Source organism: Notamacropus eugenii, chromosome 3 (genome assembly GCF_028372415.1).
Source record: "Notamacropus eugenii isolate mMacEug1 chromosome 3, mMacEug1.pri_v2, whole genome shotgun sequence".
Lineage (NCBI taxonomy): Eukaryota > Metazoa > Chordata > Mammalia > Diprotodontia > Macropodidae > Notamacropus > Notamacropus eugenii.
In genome coordinates, this window is record NC_092874.1 from 246,381,238 (window position 1) to 246,402,444 (window position 21,207).

The following is a 21,207-nucleotide window of genomic DNA, read 5'->3' on the forward strand; positions in this document are numbered from 1 at the left end:
ATCATGACTCTAGACGACCGATAATAAATCATACTTCCCGTCTCCTGGCAGAGTGGACATGCTAGAGGTGCAGATAGAGCCGTTTTCAGACTCTGCCAGTATATGGATTTACTTGACTATAGTTATTTGTTTTAAAGAAGTGTTTTTTTAGGGCAAAGGAGTAGCTAAGAAGGAGTATGGACATGATTACAAAAAAAATTGGAAGAAAAAGGAAAGTACATTGAATCAATCATTTAAAAATACGCAGAAGAGAAGAAGGAAGCTGAGGTGACAAAGACAAAGTGGGGTAGTGTTGGGATGTATTAAATTTAAAATAAACTTTAAAAATATCTAGATATAACCTAAGGTCCAAAGTCCATTGGTATGGAACTCTCTCCTCATTGGTGGAGATCACTGTCCTATGCCAATATGATGGGTGAGGTGGAGTGGGAGACAGGAGATATCTCGTTAGCAACTTTGCTTGGGTTATTTTTCTGGCTTCCAGCCTGAAGAAAGGAGACACGTGTGATGTCACCCTTTCTTCAGGCTACTAAAGGGAGAAAAAGACACTGGGAAGAAATCATCATGAGAGGAGCTGGTAGTCTCCATCATGTCCTTGTTCATACATATGTATATATATGTATATATATGTGTGTGTGTATATATAGTATGCACACACACATACATATATGCACACATATACATATATGCACATATCAACACACATACATACCACACATACACATATATATGTGTACGTGTGTGCATGTTTGTATGTGTGTGTGTGTATACTTTCTCTGATTTCTGTTTTACTATTGACTTGGATAATTGGTTTCTTTGCTATTGGTTATATATGTTTTCATTGTGGAACTGTTATTTGGTGGGAAGGAAGTCAAGTCTTGGATATAAAACCTGAGATGTCTCTTTCTCTATTATGGAATAAGAATCAAGAGTTTATCTTGAACCTTAAAGCTACATCCCTTAGACTAATGATATTAAAGGGAGCAGGTGAATGTAATTCTAGTCTGACATCCTCTCTTTCTGAGAGGAGCAGAGCATCTCATCTCCAACCCCAACCTTCTGCTTCCCCTTCCTTGGAGCAAGGCAGGGGTTGGGGGGGGAGAGGGAAGGGGACACTAGAGGTGACTATTCTCATTTCTCCCGCAAGCCACACAAGAGACAACCCCTTCCACTACAAATTTACAGTAGAATTTCCAGGTTATATGCAGTCTTCTGCTTTTCTTTGGATGGTTTAACATTCATGCTTGCTGATTATTTGTCAAGTTCATAATACTAAAAAGAAAAATATGATATGTTAAGGCATTTTGACTAGTGTATGATTATTCCTATTTATAAACCTCCCTTGGGAATACTAACCTTGTGTCAGGAACTACAATGGAGCAAAGTTGCCACATTCTAACCCTGGGTGATTATCATCTAAATAAGATAAACAAGTCTAGACAAAGAAGACACCAAAAGAAAGAGGCAGCTACAAGAAGTTGGGGTCTACTGGTTTTACTTTTCTTTGTTTCTTCCCAGGATCATCATTTCTCCTCTCCCTCTCTTCCTCACCCTCCTCCCACCTTATTTTCTCTCTTTCTCATTCTCCTGTTTCCTTTCTTCTCTTCATTTCCAAACTCATTCTGGTGAAGCCTATAACTATTTGAGTTTTGTTTAACTACAAGCCTTCAAGAATGAAATGAAGCTATAGACTTTTCAATGATGAACTATTAGTTTTCTGTGTAAATAGATTAAAGGGTTTGAGTGAACTAGAACACCAATATCTCCAATGAAACATAAATCATATTTTTCATTAGAAGAGATGGGAAACTATGCCCAATGGGCTATAAACTGTGCATTACTCTCACTCCCGAGGAGAATTCCCAGGAAAATCTCTTAAAGAAAGCATAGGTTTTGCTCATGTCTAGAGTCTTCAGAAAAGGGATTTACAGAGTCCCTTGTAGAAAAGGTTCTTAATGTACAAAGTAGTAGATATCAGGTATAGGACAGCTATTTTATTTCCTTCACCACAAAAGGAATGCTTTAAAACAAAAAACAAAAAAAATGAATACATGAACACTCAATAACAAAAACTTAAAATATTAAATGGTAATCTATCACCTCTATTATATTCTCCCAGGATGTAAAGACTGATGGGGAGTTTGTGGGACTACTACATAGATATTTCCCATTCACATAGATCTGCATTGCCTTAACAAATCACAAAGTCCCATTCTCTAGGCAAACCAAAGCATGGTTCGGGCATAAACCATTCAATTGCAGAATTCTTCCAGTAGTAGAGCACCTTCCCCCCTGAGAAACACTGTGTTGCAGAAATCACCTTCCCTTGCCTCTGAAATTTACCAAATCTCAAGTTCCCAAGGTAGCCATGAAGGCTAGAGTCACCCTTCGAAGGACTGATCTTTGGTCATTGTGCTTAAATAAAGAAATGCAAAGCAGAAGAGACAGACAGGAACTTGAAGTTCAGTCTCAACAAACATAGGCAAATGCCATGTTCTTGCTGCCATGTCTATATATATATATGCCATGTCCACCATAGCTACTGCTAGGGATTGAGAAATAAATAATCCTGAGTGCTGTACTCAAAAAGAGGAAGAAAGAGAAGACTTGTCCTTTCACTTTAAAACCCCCTGGGTGAGGAGTTCTATCTGCCTTGGTCTCAAATTATCTTTGGTCCAGCTTCTGCGCACCTCTTGTCCTTCATAGGACAAGAGGCCAATGAGAAGATACTAAACAAACTTAGTTTTGATCAAGGGATGAGAGCACATATGGCTCTCTAGAGAAGGGGCACAAGCTCATTCTCACACATATTTCATGGGATGCCCTATACTAAACTCTTCTCTCAGTTACACACTTGCTGTTCCCAGCAAATCAACTGGGTTATTTTGGGTGCATTTGTTCAGATGACTAATTCTGGATAGATCTCTGGGGAATGTGAAATATTGTCCTTTTGAGTGTCTTCTCCAGTTCCTTGTTCCAAGTCTCAACGAAGTTGAAGTGACGTATTTCTTAAAGACCTCCTTAAGGAGAAAAAGAGTCCTAAGAATTTCATTCAGTACAGTTCTTAGAAAATCCCCAAATTACACATCTTTTATGAGATTACAGATCAACTATAGCTGGTTGTATTGGAGATGACAATAATCTCAAATAAAGTTGTACAGTCAGGTACCTACCTGACATGGCCCCTATTATGTGCCATGCTTTGTACTAAGTGCTGGAGGTACAAAAAAAGTACTAAGGATTCAAATTCAGTAAATATTTAACAAAATTCTCACTGCCTAGTTAGTATCTTTAAGGTTCTGTATCAACCCAAATAAATTAGGAAAGAAAAATTAGAGTTGAAACAACCAGTCAAAAAAAGATTGAGGATCTACAATGTATTTTGCTTTAATTCCAGTTAAACTTAGATTTGACTCCAGTTAAAGCACTGGAGCTTTGATCAATCGAGAGTTTAAGATAAATAATAGAAAAATAAAGAAAAAGAAATAAAGAAAAGAAATATAATAAAGAAAGAGAAAGGAAAATTAACTTTCACTCTCTGAGGAAACTTCTAGTCCCAAGTGAGCTCTCCCAACAAGGACAGGGGACCTGGGGTGGATTAGAATACACACTTTCCTTCTGAGTTTAGAAACTAAACTGCCCTAGATGAAAATTTTTCCATGCATCTGACTAGGTTGAGGGGTGATGGGGGACCCCAAAATACCAACAGTCCGGGTCGTGCTCAAATGAATTTGACTCAAGCCTTCTTGAAGCCAAAGAAAACAAAGTTCATTAAAGATTTGCCAAATTGGGTTGCCTCTTAAGGAGCCTTAAGCATTTGTGATGCTTGTATTCACAAGCGTGCTAGATAGAGTCTCAGCTAGACAGAATCTGAGCTGGATTGAATCTGATCGCCTTCATGCAGGCGAGATGGAACTTAAATACAGAAAAGAGTACAGGAGGGATCTGGGGGGTGGGGTGGGGGTGGTCTGGTAGTCCAGGGTAATGGGAGGAGGGATTTAGGAAGGGTCTTGAAGAAAAGTCCAAGGAGGGAATCCAAGGAGGGTCAAAGGATGGAAACAGCTGGAGGCTATCAGGAGATATCAGACTCTGGAGGGTTTGGGTGGGAAGCAATCCAGAGATCTTGATAGGGGCAGTATGGGAATGGATACAGATCTTGATGGGAGTGGTCGGCAGCCTGGGGAATGGGGTTTTGATGGGATCAAGGTGGGGGAGGGGGTGCAACAGAGACCAGAGTAGAATGATAATGAAAAGCTCTTGGGCTTCCGGAGACTGCTGGAATGAATGGTAAGATTACATTTGAGTAAGAAAGGTCAGATTAAGTGGGAAGATTCAAGGGGAGCTCAAGGAGGCTCCCAGAGTCTGAACCCCATCAGATCCATCCAGTACTTAGAGCATCTCATACCTTTCCCCAAAGATTCTTGCAGTGCATAGGGCAATCCAGATGGAGATACAGACCAAATCCTCACTAAGAGTCCTTACAACACCAAGATCACTCCAAACTTCTCCACTGGATTCCTGCCAAATCATGGGCATTCCAAGTAGAGGTCTGATTTCACCTGATGAGGGGATAGATGAAGTAGGTTAAAAAAAAGAAGAAACAACGTAGATGAAACAAAAACTGGTACAGAACATCCAAAAAGGAATTAACCCCTTAATCCCATCAGCCCCTCATCTGGAATCAAACCCCAAATTAGTCAATAAGATATAAAATAGATACATAGATAGATGTAGCGTTCTTATATGTACTAGAGCTATCATATGTAATAAATAGGGGTACTCATGTATAATTATGACCCTGCAAGTCATAATGATACACACCCTCCCTTAAAAGGTCTGATGAAGTCTGAACTTGGTGTTGGGAAAAACTCTCAAGTAGCTGACCAGCTGTGGCAATAACCAAGCCAAACAGTCTCGGTGCTAATTAGCAAGTGCAGCTGGCAGTTTCTCCACTCTTACCTCGCCTCAAGCTCTTCCTTTGGCTTAGTTTTCATTAAGTCTTAACAATAATGATGATTTACATATCATCTCTCCATTTCTCTCTCTCTTTCTCTGTCTTTCTCTCCTCTCTTCCTCTCTCCTTTCTCCTATCCCTCCCTCTCTCTCTGTCTCTGTTTCTCTCTGTCTCTCTCTCTTCTCTGTCCCTCCCCCTGCCCTCTCTCAGAAATTCATCCGTCCTTATACACACCCACTTTACAATGCTCTTTATATTCTATTTCTCTGCTGTGGGAATACTTTCATTAAAACATTACAGACCTAAGAAATTCTCCTGTCTTATGACCCTTGAACCTCTCAATTCTATATTTCAAATGGGAAATTAAAATCAAACAGAAATAAGATTTGAGTCCTTTGTACTCATTTCCTTCTGAAAAGAGATGCAAAATATCTCCAACCAAATGGACAATACTCATTCAATGTCAAACGGTCACCCTGGCTGCTGAGCTTATTGAACTGAAATACTAAAGATTTCACAATTCTTTTTTCGATAAAATGTGACTTGTCCCTTATTCAACCCTTCAGGCAATTTTTTATATACTGGATGCCTTGTAAGTAAAATTGAGAATAATGACTTTAATCATTACTATGTCAAACAAGTTTTTCCCATTTATCAGCTATGAGATCCACCACCCTCTAACACACTGTCTAATGTTACTCCACCCCCTGCAGCTGTTTTTTCAGTAGTCAGCATTTATACAAGTCACTGCCTGTGTTAGATAATATGTTAGAATTATTTCAATCAATTGGTCCTTCTGACAGATATCTAGGAGCACTTTCCATAATTAATTTTCAATTCTCCTTGTTGGAACTGTGGGAAAGATCTCATACATAGGAAACTCAAATTCAGCGTTCAGATATGCTTAATCTGGTAGGAAAATCAAACCCCTTTATTATCAGAGATCATTTAAATTCTTCCAAAGTAATGATCAGAGACACCCCATGATCTTAAGGCCTGGAGCACTTCTCTCTAATCACATACACACTCTGTGGGGAGGTAGTCATGCTCTGATCCCTTTCTGAAAGTTATTCATCACCAGAATTTCCTCCTGGTAGGCAGGTCCTTGCTCATCTCCATGACAAGACTGTGCCAAAGAAAATTGTCAGCTGATTCAGTAAGAGCCACCCATTGTGTGGGTTCAGTCATCAAGAAGAGATGGTGAGTGGTCTGTTTTCAAGGCTGCCTCTGTTCTGACACAGGCCAAACCTCATCTGCCTCAGCAGTCCAAGCAAATGCCCTTTCCATCAAAGGGTCCTGGCTCTGGACACTCACTCATGGAACAGAGTCAGTCCTACAAGAGTCCGGCCCCAAAGTATGAGAGTCAAATTTTTCTTGTTATATCTAAATCATCATGCCTCCAACCTGAAATAGAACTCTGGGGGAAATCTATAAAACAAAATTTAGGCAAGATTCATGTCTAGGGTTTCCCCAAAAAGGATTAACAGGTTCCCTTGTAGAAAAGGTACTCAGTGTTCAAAGGAGATATCAGGTATAGGACAGATACTTATTTTTTCAACCACTCACAAAAAATTAAAACAAAAAAGACTCATAAGCACTCATTGACAAGTACTTAAAAGATAAAACGATAACTCATTACCCAACATATTCTCCCAGAATGGCCACTTTGTAGATCTTCCTTCTCAATAAAAATTTGGCATTGATGTTCCGTACTATCTAAGCACAAGGTCTAGATCTGCTGGCCCATCAGGATATAGCTTGGGCTTTCTTCATGAGTTCAGTTACGGGATCTTCCTGGTAGTCAGAGGTCATTTCCTTTGAGAAATGTTCGCAGAAATTCCCTTTTTTTGGACAACTAGTCCCTATGTTAAGGAATTTCTGACCTCTCAAGGTCAGAAATCTCAAAAATCATATCAGGATTGATCACCTGTGCTCAGAGAAAGAAATACCCAGCAGAAGAAGCAGCCAGGCACTTGAAGGTTTAGTGAACCTGAAAGCTTCACCTAACCAAGCACCCTAACTGCAATGTTCTGATTATCATGTCTTCATGCTGGAATGGAAGGTAAGTCGAGGTAGAGAAATCTCTTCACCTTGTTGGAAGAGAAGATGGTGTTGTTGTGTCCTAACAAGGAAGCTGTCTCAAAAAGAGGTTAGAAGGCATCTCTTTTCATTATCTATATAGTCCCATAGACTGGATGGCTACTGCTGTTTCAGTTGCCAGTGTTCTTTGGCCCAGCCTCTAGTTATGGGGACACAAAAATACCAACCAAGAAGTCATGCATGTCCCTTTGGTAGGAGGACGTATCATGTATTTGCCTCACAGAGCACACGATTCGCTCCTTGAGAGATGCCCAAGTCTAGCTGATCCAGGAGGATTCCTCAACTGCCCTTGTTACAATAGTTTACATTAACATATTCTTTTATTATTTACCATATTTTTTCCATGTGTTATCTAATTTTATTTTCATAATAGCCCTGTGAGGTGGGTAGACCAGTTATGAATATTCCCATTTTACAGATGACAAAACTGAGGCTTAGGGAGGTTAAGTGATTTGCACAAGTAAATGGCAGAGAACAGAAGCAGGTCCTACCTATTTCTTTAGGGAAGAGAGTTTCTGGAGGTTCCAGGGGAGGCAAAAAAAATCAGACCAACTCACACGAATGTAGTTTGTTTTTTTTTTTGATTAGAGGGTCCCCCTGCAGTGATCTTGGCCTTTTTGTTTCTTGCACAAGACCCTCCATTTCACCATTCTGTGCATTTTCACTGGCTATCCTTCGTACCTAGAATTCTCGCCTTCCTTATCTCTACCTCCTGGCTTTTCCCTAGCTTACTGCAATTCTCAGCTAAAACTCCTTTCCCAATCACCTTTAATGCAAATGTCTTTCTTTGAGATCATCAGCAATTTACTCTGTATATGTCTTGTTTGTACATCGTTGTTTTTATGTTTTCTTCCCTCATTGGTTTGTGAGCTTCTTGAGCTCACAAGTATTTAAAACATGTACAAGTACTTGTATTTTTTCCATGTACATGTACATGTATTTTTTAACTTTTCTTTGTATCCTTATTGATTAATAAATGTGTGTTGGAATTGCAGGAGGGAGTTCTACTTCCTTATTTCTAGCCATCTCCTGGATGTTCCACTGGCATCTCAAAATTAACTTGCCTCAAATTGAACTCATCTGTCCTCCACCCCCAATCTTCTCTCCCCTTAACTCCTCCTTTTTCTGATAACACTAATAGCCACCCACAGTCAAATCTGCTGTCATCTCTGACTTGCGGATCTTTCCTCACATGCAGTCAGTGGCTTGTATGTCTCCCTTCCATTACTACCTTCCTAGTTCACAGCCTCATTATCTCTCACCTTGACTATGTAATAGGCTCGTAAGTGGCTTTCTGGCCTCCAGGATGCTCCATTCAAAACTCCATCCTTCACTCCAGTCCTAAAGGAACTGCTACATTCATTTAACAAGCATTTATTAAGGAACTGCCTTGAACCAGGCACTGTGCGAGTTACAGCCCTTGTCTTCAGGTAGATCCTATTCTGTTTACAGATCCAACCTTATCATTCCTTACTTGAAAAACTCTCAGTGACTTCCTATTTTCTACTGAATAAAAAAATACCAAAAAGCATTCAAGGTCGTCTAGAATCTAATTTCCATTTGCCTTTCTAGCCTATTACTTCTTTTCATAGAGTACTTCCTTTCTTGTACAGACCAGATTGAAGGTCTAGAGAGCCGTTGTGCTGACCTCATTGTTGTATGTCCTAGCAGTACCACCTCAGGAAACTGAATCGCTTCCATTTGAACTGTCTTAGGAAGATTCTGAAGATCACCTGGCATGATAAGGTACCAGACACTAAAGTCCTTGTTCAAGCTGAACTGCCAACCATTCAAACTATGCTTCAGAGAGCACAACCGATGGGCTGACCATGTTGTTTGAACGCAAAATGTATGCTTGCCAAAAAGACTATTTTATGGAGAACTCAAATGAGGCAGGCGATCACATGGTGGTCAGAAAAAGCACTACAAGGACACTCTCAAGGTCTCTCTCAAGAACTTTGGATTTGACTGTGCAACATGGGAGACACTGGCACAGGACCGTGCCCACATCAGAAAGGGTGCAGTGCTCTATGAGCAAAACAGAATTGAGACAGCACAAAGTAAACACAGGATGTATAAATTTGGAGTATCCACTCCAAATATTAACACAGACTATCTGTGCCCAGCCTGTAGGAGAGCATTCCAAGCTCATATTGGTCTGATCAGCCACAGCTGGACACACTGAAACTTCACTTTATCATGGTGATGTCATTTTGGTCCTCTTCAAAAGTGGACAACCAACCAATCAACCAATCACCCTCAGGTGGTACGGTGGGTAGAATGTCCTACTTGTAATAGAGAAGTCCTGAGAACAATTCCAACCTAGCTAGGTGGCCCTGAGCAAATCACTTAACTTTTGTGCTGTTTGCTTCAGTTTCCTCACCTGTAAAATGGGGATAATACCACCTCCATTCCAAGATTGTAATGAGAAAAAAAATGAGATAGCATTTTTTGAGGAATCTGTAAACCTTAAAGCACCAATGCTAGCTATTATTATTATATGTAGAACGGAAGCCCCCTTATCTTTGTCTGTTAAAATCCTTCTCCTTCCATGTGCATTTTAAGTTTCACTGACTCCATGAAACCTTTGCCAAGTTGGACCACTCACTGTAGCCATTAGCATGAGGGTTCTATGAATTGGAGGAGCTTAAACATGAGAAAGGAGGTTTGAATTGATCTTTTTCTTTAATCCATTTCAACTCCTTCATTTAGTGGCAGATGCCTATCCAAACCAGTGATCACATGATAACTCTGATTCAGCACCAGAAAGAAAACCCACCAGTAAGACTCAAGTATCCCTGAGAGAATTATTCAAAGTTTTTTTGTGATTGTTTTTTTCCAGACAACTGGAGATGGGAGAGGGATGCTGTAGGAAACCCTCCCAATCTGCCTCCAGATGAAAGCAATAGAATGTCAGTTATTCCCCTTTGGGGTATGAGAGCTTAGGGTATGATGGCTTCCCAACTTTCCATGATTGTAACAGAAAAGCTCTATCTCTGACATATGATAGAGAGGTTTTCTTCTTTTTCAGGAGTTCCAAGATGGTAATTGGTGGAGGGCAAGGTGTTAGTTGTTACTTCTGATTGCAGATCAATGCTTTTGTGATCTCTGAGGCTAAGAATAATGAAGACATGAAACTGGAATGTTTCCCAGTTTACTCAAGGTTAGCTAACAAGAAACATAAAGTGAATCTTTATCCATGATACCAGATAACCATTTGGGCCTAGACGAGCATCTATTTATGAAATCATTATTGGGAAAAGATGGAGAGTCCTCAAGTGGTGTTAGTGGTGAAAGCGAAAGAAAAAAGAAATGATTAATACATATAGGTTGTTAGTCAACTGATATGGGCATGAATCTTTCCAAGAGGAGTCATTTTTTTTCTGTTGGTATTCCACATGTTTCACTGAGGAGGGAAAACTTTCACTAGGACCCCAATGATAAAAAGTAAAAGGTCTCAGTTTACCAATATTCAATAATTCAATATGCATTTATTAAGTGCCTACTATATATAGTAAGGACTGTATAAATGTTAATCATCATCATCATCATCATCATCATGTGCCAGGCACTATGCCAAGAGCTCGGGATACAAATAAAAAAAAGAAAAATGGTCCCTGCCCTTCCGGAGTTGACAACTTAATGGATTACAGTACAGCTACTTATCCGTGCTTAGGTTTTGTACCAAGCAATAATAACGCTTTAACATTCATGAGGAAGGTTGGCACTTGCAATTTCAAAAACCCTATATAACAAACATATCCTTACATATATTAGTCAGTTAGTTACTAAACATTTATTAAATACCTACTATGTTCCAGGCCCTGTGCCAAGTGCTAGAGATATAAAAAGAGGCAAAGACAGTTCCTGTCCTCAAGGAGCTCATGTTATAATGGGGGAATCACAGGATAAGAGATTTAGAGTTGGAAGGGGCCTCCAGATGTCATTTAATCTATTCCCCTCATTTTACAGATGAAAGGCTTGAGGTCTAGAAAGGGAAAGCGATTTGTCTTACATTACACCAGGAATAGTTCTTGAGTCAGGATTTAGACTCAGTGCTCCCTACAACACTATGGTCATGATTTAAAATATAAAGGCATATTCTAGTAACTCAAAAATTTCATGAGAATCTGTTTTTTAAGCTCAGATAAGTGGTCAACATACCCCAGACATAATTGTTCTTATTTTAATAACCTGTAATTTTGTCAGTACTCCCTTCACCTACACAGCCTTTAGACCCAGTTAGATAAACACCTACCACTTGCAAGGCAGAAGAAAAAAAATCCTTTATAGATGAAATGGAATTCTTTAGAGCTTTTAAAATATGAAAATGGAGGGTACTTGGTGAGCTTTGGGATAGAGGACATTCGAGATCTAGGGCTGAGACAAAGCCTATTTGAAGATTGATAACAGTAAGATAGAAAAGGAGATAACGTTTCATCTCTCATCAGAGTTGAATGAATATATTTAAATGTGGTCACTATCTAACACTCCCACCAGATATCGGAAGGACGTGCTGCTGCTGTTGTCTGCCCTAATTACATGAACTCAGAAGGGTGGTACAACTTGGCATCCCAACAGGTTGCTATTTCTTGTTTTTACAGTTTTCTTTGATCTCAAGGGCAAACTATTTCTAGTCCAAGCTGCGATAAGGGCACCACTGTTAAGTGTTTACTTGTCCCCAGGAAAACAAATGAATCCCAGAGACACACACAAAAATTCCTTTCTTTTTGACTCCAAATGCATGATATTTTATACTTCTCCCTGCCCTCACCCTACAACATTCAGTCATCTAGATAAGCATAACAAAGCACAGCTGTACAATTGATAAGAAACTCAATTTATAAGCAGGGCTTTTTACAATGCTAAGGTCATAAAGGCATATTCTAGTAACTGAAAAATTTCATGAACTATAGAAGAAAAAATAAATAAAAACCTGGGTCAGGTAAGTGTCAACATCCTCAGTTTCCTCATCTATAAAATGGGGATAATACTAACACCTACTTCTCAATTCAATTAATAATCTGCAGCTTGGTCAGTGGGGGTCTTCCCTTCATCTACCCAGCTCAGGGCATTGGAAAGTGGTCAGGACTTGGTGGTCAGCCAAGCTGGGTGGAAATCTTGGCTCAGCTATTTCTGCCTGTGTGACTCTGGACAAGCCATTTCACCTTCAATGTCCTTATCTACAAAATGGGGCAACTGTACAAGAGGACCTAGACAATCCCTTCTGGGTCTCTAGATTTATGTTCTTTCAAACATAATAGATAATCTTTCAATCATAATAGCTAGCATTTCCATAGCACTTTTAAGTTTAACAACTCATTCCATATATAGTTTTATTTGTTCTTCATGGCAACCATGAGAAATAGGTGTTAGTATTATCCTCATTTTATAGATGAGGAAACTGAGACTGAGAGAAGTTGAATGACTTGCCCAGAGTCATGCAGCTGGTATATATCTGTGGTAGGATTTGAACACAGATCTGTCTCCATTCAAATCCAGTGCTCTTATCCATTGCATGACTTAGCTGCTATGGCTAGACATTTAATCACCCAGCCATCAATCTGGTAATAAACATCTCTAGATTTAGCTAAACTGGTCCTTGGATAACAAACATATTTGTTGTCCAGTCATTTTCAGTCATGTCTGACTCTTTGTGACCCAGCTGAGGTTTTCTTGGCAAAGATACTAGAGTGGTTTGCCATTTCCTTCCCCAGCTCTTTTTTTTTTTTTTTGATGGTGAGGATACTGAGGTAAACAGTGTGAGGTGATTTGCCCAGGGTCACACAGTAGGTGTCTGAGGCCAGATTTGAACTTAGATAAAGGAGTCTTCCTGACTCCCAGACCCACACTCTGTGCACTATGTTGCCATGTAGCTTCCCTAAACAGACATGTGATAATATATCACTATGATCGCTACACCCATTGTGTACTTTGGAAGAACTTGTCACAGGATTTTCTTTTACTGGTGTGGCTATTCAGAGCATTGGTTTGGACCATCCACAAAGCATGGTGTGAGATGAGAATAAGAGTTTAATGGAGGATTAACTGCGCCCCACCCCCACCCCCCCTTCAAATGTATGATAAATCTTGAATTCTTATTCTTCTGGTGCATTCTAGAATCTACTGCATCAGTGTTTAAAAATAATTCCAATCCCCATTAAAATGCTTTCCTTGGAATGAAAATATGTTTAATGTGATTGCACATGTTTAATCTAAATCAGATTGCTTGCTGTCTAGGGTGGGGAGAGGGGATAAGGGAGGGATAGAATTTAGAATTCAAAACGAAAAGGTTAGAAATTGTTCTTACATGTCATTGGGGAAATAGTATATACACTAAAATATATACTATCAGTATACTAATGACATTGGAAAGCAATTCAGAATTATCCTTTCAAAAAATGTGATCAAAATGTCCATATCTTTTGATTCAGGGATTCCACTGCTAATCAGGGAGAAAAACACAAAAAAGTTCCTTATATATCAAAATATTCATGGTGTCATTTTTCTGGGTAGCAAAGATCCATAAACAAATAAAGTGCCCATCGATTTTCAAAATAAATCTGTAGTCAAGGAATGCAATTCAATATTACTGCACCATGAGAAACAATGAATATGAAGAATTCAGGGAAGTATGGTAAGACAATATAAGCTAACATAGGGTAAAGTAAGCAGAACTGAAAAAAGAATCAGCAATGAATATTAGTAAACTGGATCTTCTAGTTTTCCATAGTAATAATGTGGACCAATAAAAATTTAAATTAAATGTAATATTTTAAAATTTAAATTAAATGTAATATTTTATATTTTTACAGTTTAAATTAAATGTAATATTTAAAATTTAACTTAAATTTAAACCTTTAAATTTTAAAATTTAAATTAAATTTAAATCTTTAAATTAGGTTTAATATTTTAAAATTTAAAGTAAAGTGATATTCCTATTTTAAACATTTAAAATACTATTTACTAATAAAGAGGTTTTTTCTCATTATTTCACCAATATACCACATTTTCATCCTTGAAGTACCATTACTTGGAAGAAAGTTTAGTTCAGCCCATTTCAACTGGAATTTTTGATGAATATCTACTGACTACAGGTCTCTGATCAGTAATAAATGCTTCTCCATCAGGACCTGGATAGAAGCAACTGACCTGCACTTTACTTAATAATCACTGGTTGCCAAAAGTATCTTGTTACAATAGATTCCTCTTTTACATAGTCAATTATTTAAAAAAAGAACCCACAGTATTTTCACCTATTATTTTACCTGTTTTTGTCCTATTTTCCCTTTTGTTCTGATCTGAAACTTACTACAGTGTAGTTTGGATTTGGTGTCAAAAGACCTGGGTTGGAGTCTACCTATAGCCTGCCACTTATTACCTGTGTAATTTCAGACAAATCACTTTATCTCATAGAGCCTCAGCTTCTCCCTCATCTGTAAAATGAGGAGATTGGAAATAGATGACCTCTAAAGTCACTTCTAACCGTAATACTCATGATCACGTGATCTGATGTCTATCAAATTCAGCATCATAGAACACTTCATGCAATCTTTTTTCAACAAAATGTTGAAAATCATTACTATTTTACATTTGTTGAATTCCTATGAGAAGCATACAGCACTGTGGTATATGCTCATTCAGTAATAAAAGTCTTACAATTCTTTGTAAGTGGTTTTATGCAGGGATTTGTGAAAATAACTATACTTCAGTGCAAGAAACATTTTCAAATAATTTTTGATTCAATAAAAAAAAAATTTGGCAATAAAAATTTCCTATTGCTTTTCAAAATTTATCTGCATTTTTAGGGATCTTTGAATGTAATACACTGGAGAATCCTTCAAAATTAGTTCCTTAGCTTGGTTTTCCTTGATTTTTTTAGGTGTCCAAGATGCTTTATGAAGATTTCAGATTTTGTTCCCTTTAGAAATGGGAAGTTATACTTTCAGGGAGTAAACATCCCCAGACTATAATTCTAGAGGGAATCAGCCTGAAAATATACCATCCCATTCCTATTCTTTCTCTTTAGCATATTTAAAATTTTTAAAAAATGAACAAAAATTGGGTTTTCCTGCCTCCCATATCCTTCTTCATTAAATAAAAAAGAAATAAAAATAAAGTCATAATAAAAACTCATAATTAACTAAAACAAATTCCCTCATTGGCCATGTTAAAATAATCTGACTTAGTTTTTATACTCTAAGTCCATCACTTCTCTGTCATAAAGACTATAGCATGCCTCATTACTGGTCCCATGGAGTCACAGTTGGTCCTTGCATTAATCATAGTTTTTAAATCTTACGAAGTGGTTTACCTTCATGATGTTACTGTTAATTGTGCAAATTATTCTCCTGGTTCTTCTCCATTCATTCTGCATCAGTTCAGATTGTTATTTTTCCAACAATAATGAACATGAGGAGGCAACTCCAATCACTACTAATGAAGGTCATCAATGAACTGAAGTTCAGGGAGCTCATATTTTTACATCACTTCACAACAGGGCAGGTTCTTTAGTGTGTCTTGATAATGTCACCTAATGAAACAACATTCCTGATTCTAAAAGGGAGGGGCCATGAAGGATAAAGGAATGTAGATGGGATGAAAATGTGAAAACATATCAATCTGATTAGACAATTTGGAAACACAGAGCTTAGGAAAGCTGATGACAAACAGTCTACCTTAGAAGGATGAAGGGTTAAGCCTGTCTGGCTAGAATCTGAATCCGTGGTACCGAGAAGTCTGGGTTTCACATTTGCTGTCTCTTATATGTCCAGCTCTGTGAAGAGATTCCAGGGAACTGCAGAACAGAGGAGCAATGGGTGTTCTTTATTGGGAGGAACTCACCCACACCTCCTCTAGAGAGCAAAGAGAGGCAGGGACTGTCACAGGTTCACCACTCCACCCCATTTTCTTTCACCTGCATATACTTTACTATTTTCTTTCTGGGAGAAAAAAAAATGTGATTATATCGGACCAAAGTTTTCTGTACCCTTACTTCATTATGGGAAAAAAATATATTGAGCAATTTTAAAAGGTAATAAATGTGGGAGAGTGAATTTGAAGTAACAGGACCTGGATTCAAGTCATGCTTCTGTTACTTGCTACAGATGGCCTTAACTTTTCCAGTCTTTGATTTTCTCATCTATAAAATGAGAAAGTGGACTAATGGCCCAAAGTCTCTTCCAACTATAAATCTTTAAGTATTTGATTTTATTATTATTATTATGTTTTGGAGGCAATCAGGATTAAGTAACTTGCCCCGGGTCACACAGCTAGGAAGTGTCAAGTGTCTGAGTCATATTTGAACTCAGGTCCCCCTGAATGCAGTCAGTGTTCTAACCACTGTACCACCCAACTGCCCCAAGTCTTTGATTCTATTAAAAAATAGAATTTTTCTATGCTATTCTTACTGTTTTATATTTGTGGGTACTGTAGGTACATAAAAATTGAGTATAGGAATATGGAAAAAATTACTGACGAGAGTCGAGTCATAGATTCTGGTCTTGCCTTCACCAGTTTCAGGGTAACCTTAGGCAAATCACTTAGGAGAAAAGGATTTGCATCTGGAAAGGACACTGGATGTCATCTAGCTGAATTGTCTCATTTTACAAGGGAACTGAGAGTTTAGATTACTTGCCCAAAGTCAAATTGGCAGATAAGGGGTATAGTGCATAGAGTGTGAGACCTGGAGTTGGGAACACTCAGGTTAAAATCTGGCCTCAATCACTTACTAGTTGTGTGACCTTGAGTAAGTCACTTAACTCCTTAGCACTTAATGCTGCTTGCCTCAGTTTCCTCAACTATAAAATGTAGATAATAATAGTATCTGCCTCATGAAGATCGGATAAGATAGTATTTGTAAAGCACTTATAATGCCTGACACAGAGTAGGTCTATATAAAAATTACCTATTAGTGTCTTGGTTGGTTGTAGTCCTTCGTTCTTGAACAGGACCAAAATGATGTCACCATGTTGGGATCAAGGTACGGTGTGTCTGACAATGCTGTCCATATGAACATTTGGAGTGGAGATATCTCTAAATCTGCATATCTTGCCTTTCTTTTGAACTACTGCAATTTTGCTTTGCTCATATAGCACAATACCTTCTTTGATGCGAGCATGCCATGCTGAGTGTTCCTGTGCCAGTGTTTCCCACTTCTCACAATTCATTCTAAAGTTCATCAGAGAGACCTTGAGAGTGTCCTTGTATTGCTTCTTCTGGCCTCTGTGTGAACACTTGCCTTATGTGAGTTCTGTGTAAAATAGAGGATAGAGAGATAGATAGATTGATGGATGGATAGATGGATAAATAGATGGATGGATGCAAGCATGCATGGATGGATGGATAGATAGATAGCACTTACTATGTGCCAGGCGTTATGCCAACAACTAAAGATACAAAACAAAGCCAAAAGAAAGACAATCCCTTTTCTCCAGGATTTTATATTCTAATAAGGGAAGACAGAGGGAAAGCTTCTGATAAAGAGGTAGCTTGCAAATTCAGAGTGGAAATTGAATCAAGGGTGACATGGGCGTAGCTAAGGTCCTTCATGAAATGGTGGACTGTGGTTCAGACTTAGCGATTAGGATGGAGGCATCTCCATGATGTAAGGACTGTTAGTGAGGTAGTAGAGAGGAAACTGAGTGGGGAATGAAGTGATTGATAGCCAGGGTCCTCATAAAATGGTGACCTGATCTACTCATTGCAACCCTACCTCTATGTCTTTTAATATATCATGGGGCCTATGACATTTGGACCTTCAATTTGTTATCTCTTACTCCCACTATACAAGATTTTAGCATAATAGGCTCATCCATTTCAAGTGGGAAGGTACATTATGGGACATTTAGTGCAACCCCTCATTTTAGGGATTGGGGGTGGTTAGGTGCTACAGTGGATACAGTGTTCAAATCTGGCTTCAGACACTTACTACCTTTGTAACCTTGGCCAAGTCACTTAACTCTGGCTTGCCTCAGTTCCTCATCTGTAAAAGGAGGAGACAGTGGAGAAGGTAATGACAAACTGTTCCAGTATTTTTGCCAAGAAAACCTCATGGACAAAGTCCATGGGATCATGTAGAGTCAGATGCAACTGAATGACTGAAAAACAATGAGAAAATGGGGAAAATAATAGTACCTACCTCCCTGGGTTGTTGTAAGATTAAATGAGACAATGTGTGTAAAATGATTTGGAAAACTTTAAACAACACTCCATAAATGCTAGTTTTTAGCCATTATGAGAAACTGAGGTCAATAAAAGTGGAGTAACAGGTGGTAAGTAGAGAGCCGAGATTTGAACCAAGGTCCTTTGAGTCCAAATCCAGAACTCTTCCCTCTGTGCCATGTACTTTATAATCAATCACCACCTTTTCCAAAGTTCAGTTTCTTGCATTATGTCCCCCACTTTACTCCATATGCTTAGATCATTCTTGGTAATACACCACAGCCTACTTATAACCAAGCATGTCTCTCTAACACCTTGTGGATCAGGCACATTTTGATTCTTTACAGACTGAGATGCTACTGATTTGCTACTGTATAATGACATCACAGAAAAAAATTGGCATCTAAAAAAGATGTTGGTATTGAATAAGGTAGATTAGATATCTATGATTTTATGGTGTGAGACCAATGTGATATTATTGTGTAATATAGGACAAGAAATGAGTGTGATGGTGATGAGAAACCCTAAGGTCTTTCCTTCTCAGTTTGATTTTTTTTTTATTAGGTAAAAGAGGACATCTTTTGCCTCTTTTCTTACCTAGTCTTAATCATTGAATTGGTGTAACCTCAGATAAACTAAGAACTGGGAAAGACCTTAACTTAAAAAGGCCTGCATCCAGGGCCATCTCCAGTCATCCTGACTCATATTTTGCCACTGGGCCCAGATGACTCTAGAGAAGAAAGTGAGGCTGCTGACTTCTCACAGCCCTGCCTCACTTAAATCCAATTCATTTATAAGTTAAGACATCACCTTCCTGATGTCATTGATCCTCTTTGAGAACAGAGGATAAACAATCTTGTGAGGATGTGTTGTACGTGTGATCTGTCTGTGATGGTGGCTCATGGAATAGAACTTTCACCCAAGGTGAGGGAGAAAGAATATGACTTGCTAGATCAGAATGCTAGATGGTAGACATCTGAATGGTAGATGGATAGACACCAGTAAGTCCTGTATAGTATTACAATGCTCTAAAATGTAATATGACCCTAGTTCTCACATAAGGTCATAACGCTGTTTACTCTTTCTTCTTCCAGTTCAACTCAGTTGAGGGCATCATGCTTACCCCTACATACTGCTCCAAGTGCAAACATTCCTAATCATAGTTCTGTGAAAAATATGAACTTCTTTGGGATAATTTGGAGAAATCTACCCAACTGAAATTCTCCGTTATGGATCTCTCATTCCCCAAAGCAAGAAAATCACCAGTCTGGATATTAAGAGAGGCTAAGAATTGTCTAGATCAGGAGATTCAGTATCAGGATGGTCACAGAAAGATGATCATCTGAACATGGGGAAAACTGGAATAATTTCCAACTGGAGATTTTCTTACCATTAAAGGAGTGATTGAACAACCAAGCCTAGTTTCAGTGTGTTCGGTTTTTACTAAATTGCGTAGATATGGGACATACATTTATGTTTTACTAAGGAAACCTATAAGTTCACCAGGCAACCATATCTGGTAACAAATCTAAGGACATCATTTGCAAGTTCACCAAATGACTTTCCTTCTTCTAGGTTTTCTAGAAAAAAATTGATGCTTTGTTGTTGTTGTTGTTGTTTTGCTAAGTTAGAGCGCCACCTAGTAACAGGTTGGGGCGACTGAACCGTAATAAAAGATTGAAGCCCCTTCTCTCATTTCCTAAATGAATGATAGTAAGAAAAAAGTCATAGTTCATTGTAATTCTGGGTTCCTCATGGAAAAGAACTTCAGAAACCTGGATAAAGAAAAAAATTCCTAGTTAATAAAGGAATTTGAGGTTGTAAAACTCTACTTATTAGACAATACTGCAAAGACTAGTAGAATCTGCTAGTGCCCTTCCTCCCAGTCTTGTATTGAACTATTTTGATATATTTGTACTTATTCTCTTTATATTTATGCTGCACAGACTTATATACATGCTTGTTTGCCTTATTAGGATCAAGCCCCTTGCAAATGGATATTGCTTTAGTGTACCCCAGTGCCTAGTAGAGTATCTTGCTCATCCTAGGCGCTTCACAAATGCTTGTTGATAGAAAGTGTGTCTTTTCCCATGTACTGCCACCTCTTTCTAGAACAAACCACTAGTGGTCACTAACATTGTAGGCAAGTCAACCTATATGTGGGTTTGTGTTAAAATATCATGATTCAACAAGGTGTCGATGGCAACGCAACCCTTGTTCCAATACTTCACTCTAAAACTACCTTTTGGAATGTGCCTCCATAGGTAATAAACTTAATTTCATCTGAAACCTTTTCCTGTCTCTCTCCTTGGCAAGACAAACCCCTTCCCATTCTATCTCAGCTTCCCTAGCAGATTGCTTCCTCCACATCATCCCTACTCTTTGATCTTCTCTTTCTCTCTTTTTTTATTGGCTGCTTCCCGATTGCTTTCAAACTCACCTGTCTCCTCCAAGCTCAAAAAATCCTCACTTGACATCTTCAATAGCTATCATCCTCTGTATCACTCCTTGAAAAGATTGCCTACCAATTGATGTCTTCATTTTTTTTCTCTTTCTCTTCTCAACTCTGCAGTCTAACTTCTAATTTGATCATTTAATTGAGGCTACTCTCTTCAAAGTTACTAATTATCTCTTAATAGCCAAATCTAATGGCTTTTTCTCAATCCTTTTCCTCTTTGACCTCTTTGTAGCTTTTGACACTGTAGACCAATCTCCTCCTAATACTCCTTTTTCTCCAGCTTTTCATGACACTGCTTTTTTCCTGGTTCTTCTACCTATTTGACCACTAATTCTTCATCTTCTTTGCTGGATCTTCATCCAGGAGATGTCCACTAACCATGGGTATCCCTCAAGGCTGTGTAACTAGGTGGTACATTGGATAGAACCCTGGGCCTGGAGTCAAGAATACCTGGTTTCAAATCTAGCCTCAGACACTTATGAGCTATGTGACCATGGGAAAGTCACTTTCTGCCTCAGTTTCCTCAACTGAA